This window comes from Nicotiana tabacum, chromosome 5 (genome assembly GCF_000715075.1).
Source record: "Nicotiana tabacum cultivar K326 chromosome 5, ASM71507v2, whole genome shotgun sequence".
In the NCBI taxonomy this organism is placed as follows: domain Eukaryota; kingdom Viridiplantae; phylum Streptophyta; class Magnoliopsida; order Solanales; family Solanaceae; genus Nicotiana; species Nicotiana tabacum.
Genome location: NC_134084.1, coordinates 141,497,219 through 141,502,729, shown reverse-complemented (window position 1 = coordinate 141,502,729; position 5,511 = coordinate 141,497,219). Strand labels below are relative to the sequence as shown.

Here is a 5,511-nt window from a genome sequence, read left to right as displayed (position 1 = left end):
CAAAGAACAAGGCTTCAAGCAAATGTTCGCATAATCAGAAAGGACTTAATTGAGTGCTGAATTTGTACACCTTTCACAATTATTTTTGTGCACAAAATACAAGCAGATACTTTTTGGGCCGCGAATGCAAGTTGCTTCATCCTATGGAGTAGAAATAGCGTGGGATAATCACTTTTTAACGTGGTATTTAATTTTTATCAAATATTTTTAATTTTGAGCAAAAATAGCTCTACTTTATTAAAATTAATACGAAAAGGCGTTTTTACCCTTTCTTCATGAGTGCTGTGTAAATATTAAGGACATAGTGTCCACTGCATATATGAAGTTAAGGACTTGACAAGACACTTTGTCCTTAATATTTACACAGCATTCATGAAGTTAAGGACACCATGTCCTTAACATTTACACTGCATATATGAAGTTAAGGACATGAAGTCCTAAAATTTACCAACAAAAGGTACAAATACAAGTTAAAGACATTATGTCCTTAACATTTACACTGCACAGATGAAGTTAAGGACGCCATGTCCTTAACATTTACACTGCACATATGAAGTTAAGCGCATGACATGACACTTTGTCCTTAATATTTACACAACATTCATGAAGTTAAGGACACCATGTCCGTAATATTTACACAACACCCATGTCTAGCACATGGGTATTTTCGTCTGGGCGGATAAAAATTTATTAAGCACTAGCTAAAGAGTAAATACATTTTAAACAGTGGCTAAAGAGCAAAGACATCTCTAATTAGTGGCTAACTGTGCACTTCCCCCTCCTATGGATGACAAAGTAATAATGTGCAAATTACATATTTGGCCCGTCGGCCAAACATAATAACATCTGCTAGCCAATATATGATAAATATATGCCGATTATGTATAAAATATGTATATTTTCTTATATTATACATTAATATACAGTAAATATATATTTTTCTAACTATTATTTTTAAGAGCGTCTATCATGCATAGTATTCCCGAGTCATTAGTAATTGAATGGATCGACAATTATTACTAAGTGCCTGATGGGCTAGCCGGAAGATATAGGCCACAAACAAAATTTAGGAGTAGACCTCCCTTGTACCATGTTCAGATTGTGGATTGGGCCTGATAAAGGCCAGTATCCCTAATTATTCAGCCTATTTTCAACTTTAATTATAACTTTCTTAGTCATAATAATCATAATTAATGAAAATCTAGATTCCATTTCTCATATAATCATATGACTTGTTTAATTTCTTAGATTCAACATATAACTTATTCAATCAGGATGTAAAACCCGCAAAGGAGAATCAGAGTCTCATTCTGTAGGTTAATCGTCTGAATCTGGAAAAACTGTATGGTTGAATACCGAGTAGCTTTTGATCGATCCAAATCCAGTCACATTACTTAAAAGGTTTCGCAAATGCATACACTATTAGCTTCTTAAATTGAGATAAACTTTGAAAAAGGATTAGTTGATCAAGTATATACACAACAAACTATTTTGAATGATGTCATAAAAAGGATTTGTATGGGGCAAAGTTGGTTGATGGTAGCTGGGCAAATGGCGGAGTGACACGTGGCACTAAAGACAGGTGGAATGTAAGTTAGCAAACAACTGTCACCGGATGTAAGCGAGCAATCAGCGCTGAACAAGTCCCGAAGTCGCTACAAAGATTCGTAGCATTGTCATCGGCTAACATTTATTGGACAGCCGTTACGGAGAATATCTGCATTTAAAGCCAACTGTTATGTACACACCAATGACGATTTTATTCTCATTCAAGAGGAGCTTGATTTAAGGATCCTGTTCCCCTAAATAGGGCTATAAATAGAAGGATTAACAACCATTGTAGACACAAGAAACTCTATACACAAAAAGCTATAATCTATTGTCTTATTATGCTCAATTTGAACACTGGAACATCGCATTCATTCTTGCCATCGGAATGGCTAAGTTCTTAGTTAGACTTATATCTCCTTAATTTCATTTGATAATCTTATCTTTCTTCTCATTTATTTATTATTTTTAGGTCAAATCTATTCGCTTGTCTATAAACCACGTTATAAATTCAACTATATCGTTTTACCGATAAACAGGATTTGGTTCCTATCAATTTTCAACCAATTATATGTTGTATCTGTCCAGAATTCAACGTAGGTTCTTCTATAACTGTAAGAGTATCATATCTGCCTGACTCTTATTTTAGATGAAAATTAACGCGAGCTATAGCTTTGATATTTTATTTGTCACTATTTATTAAGAAAGAAAATTATCTTTTTTTATTCACCCTTCATCTTAACAAATTCCATTATGTTCGAAGGAGCAAATTGGAATATTGCAGCCTTCCTCTACAATACGAAAAACAAAAACAAAATACAAATAATAGAAACTAAATGATAATTTTGCCCTTGGTCGACCTCTATTATAGTATTCATTGGACTAATAATAAAGTTGTATCCGTGTGACCTATGTTCGAGCCGTGGAAGCAGCCACCAGTGCTTGCATTAGGGTAGGCTGTCTTGTCTACATCACATCTCTAGGATGCGGCCTTTTCTCGGACCGCAGGATGGTTTGTGCACCGGGCTGACCACTGGGCAGAAAAGTCGCCCTCCAATTATATTTGAGCCCCAGGGATTTCACGTTTCTCTTATATATATATTGATCCTCTATTGGCACCATTTTTCTTCAAAGGATCTGCTCTTCCTCTCTCCTTTACATTTCACCAAACTCAGCTCCTCAGACTCAAGAAAAAATGGCCACAAATCCTCCTCCATCTCAAGATTACATAGACATTGAAGTGAACTCTTATTGCTCTTACATTTCATGTCCAACTGTCTCTTCCCCTCAAAATAGGGAATTTGAGTTTACAAATGACAAAAAAACCACAACTTCCTCAGCTGATGAACTCTTCTACAAAGGGAAACTTCTTCCTCTTAACCAAAAAATACTTCCCAACTCAAAAGATTCCTTTGAAGAAGAAGAATGTTTTAGCATAAACTTGTTAATCACACCCTCAGGATCTTGTAGGGTAAGTTTGGAACTTAATCCAAATGATCACTTCTTTGAGTTGTCCACTGAACTCATTAATAGTCCTAAGAAAGTATGGTCAAAGAAGCTCAACCTCATTAAAAAATCTTCACTTAGCCAAAAGATTAAGGCTTCAAAGGCATTTCTCAAATCTTTGTTTTGTAAATCTGCTTCTACATATGAATATGATCAACAAATTTCAAATGGTAATGATATGATCAAGGTGTCCAAGAAAATCCCATTGAAACATAACAGAAGGTGTGCTAGTCCAACACTTAGTAGTAATAATCATAGTAGGTCATTTTCTGCAGCAAAATCTGGTGGTTCTACTTCTTTCTCGTCATCTAATTGTTCTTTCAACTCCAATAATGGCTTTTATGAGTTGAATTTACTCAAGAGAAGCAACAGTTTCACTTCAAAGATGGGTTCAATTGAGGCTGCTATTGCTCATTGTAAGAAGTCCTAAGAGCTTACCATTCCAACAAACAAATTGATCAGTATAATATTTGTTAGTTTACTTAATTCATGTCTAGTTTGGTTTTGTTTTACGAAAATCATATTGGAATAGGTTTCTTAGTCTAGTCAACAATTAGGTTTTGTAGTACTATAAATAGGGGGTGTTACTACTTATTTCCTAAGGTTGTAATGTGGAGAGGCAACTATGAGAAAGCGATGTAGAGAGATTCAAGAGTTTATAAGTGAATAAAAAAGATTTTTGTATCCCGTTCTCTCACTAATTTGATAGAATAGTCTTTTTTAATTTTTTACTTGTGCCTAAATTATTCTTTAGGTATTTCAATCAACTCCCAAGATTGCAGTTGATCAGAGTCAAGAAATTAAAGACATGTTCTTTGTTGATTTTGAATAAAATTCCTTTTTTTTTCCTATTATTTGTTACTGCAAAAAATGTTGGCTATGCTAACAAAGTCATGTATTAGAAGTTAATAAGAAAAATAAGTTACATATAATAAGGTATAGGGTTACTCTTAATGTTGTGAATCTTTAGAGGATGACCTTGCTAGCTCGGCCTCAAGAATACTATGTGATACCAAGTTAAGGATATTAGATCCAATAATTCATTCAGACGAGTATCGAAATAGCAGAGAGTAATGGTAGGGAACGAGCGAGCCGGCTTACTGCTTTTACCCCTTTGCGGGCCAATTTACTGCCTTTATAGCGTGATTTGGAGATGCACACGAAAAAAGAAATATGTGGGCTTGGGTGGTCGTAAATACTTGAATGATGTTTACTTCATATAGTGAATCTCTAAATGAATCTATAAATTGTGGAATTGAGCCATGTGGTACTTAGTTCGAGGATAAGTATTGGCGGATCTATATTATTAAGTATGGGTTCACTTGAATCCAGTAAAACTTTTGTCCAAACTCTCTATTTTTATTTAAAAATACATCAAAATATAAGAATATTTAGCTTGAAATGCAATCCGTTCGTTTGGTAATTATTGTATATTAACTTAATATCATTGTGAAAACCCATAAACTTTAACTCTTGAACCCGCCTTTGATGAAGATTGTTGAGTCTGCAAGGAAAATTCCATATTGGAAGTTGATACGAAAAAAAAGGTGGAATACTTAAAAATTCTCCTAAACTTGATATGGGTTACAACCCTAAACTATTTGTGGTCTTAATTACCCCCTTGAACTTGGCCTTTTGAGAGCCATTACCTCCCTGGACGCTGATGTGGCAAAGAGTTTGGATGCACTCTCTTTTAAGCGCGTGAGAGTGAAGAAAAATTGAAAAATCGACTTCCAAGTAGGTTATTTTTTAACTTTTAATTGTCATACAATCATATATCATGATTTATTTGTTACAACTATGTATCTCTTCTTGCTTCATCTTAACATATAATGTAGAGTTTACTCTAACTTTTATTCTTTTTAATTTCTTCTATAGATATAATATCTATTTGTTCCAGCTGCATATTTTTTTTTGGGGGCCAAATTTGTAAAAGTTTGGTTGGAACTCCATCATTTTAGCCAAATAAAAAACTTTTAGCAAAAAAATGGAGTACTAGTTGTGTATTTTCTGTTATTTGTTTCTTTAGATATAATGTCTATTTATTTTAATTGTGTATTTTTATTTTTGAGTCAAATCAGTAAAAGAAATGGCTACAACTCCATTATTTATTACCAAATAAAAAGGTATAGCTAAAATAATGCAATGACTATTTATTTCAACTGTGTATTTTTATTCTTTCTGGTAATATCTATAAAAAAATATTTTTAGAGCTATATAAAAATTATAGCCAAAATAATAAAAATCATACTATATATTTCTTATATCTTTTTAGATTCCTTGACTATTTATTTCAACTGTATATCTTTATTTTCAAGTCAAATTCAAAAAATAATAACTAAAACTTTATTATTTTTAGCCAAATAAAAAAAAATTAGCTTAAATAATGTAGTTCTAGCCAAGTTTTATTATAAATATTATTCGAAAAATATTATCTAAAAAAGTAACACACTTAAA

The 5,511-nt window shown here is 32.9% G+C and overlaps 1 pseudogene; it reads left to right on the top strand.

Moving 5' to 3' along the window:
• Positions 1–2,709: 2,709 nt before the first annotated feature.
• LOC107760320 (putative membrane-associated kinase regulator 4) lies at positions 2,710–3,886 on the top strand (annotated as a pseudogene).
• Positions 3,887–5,511: the final 1,625 nt, after the last annotated feature.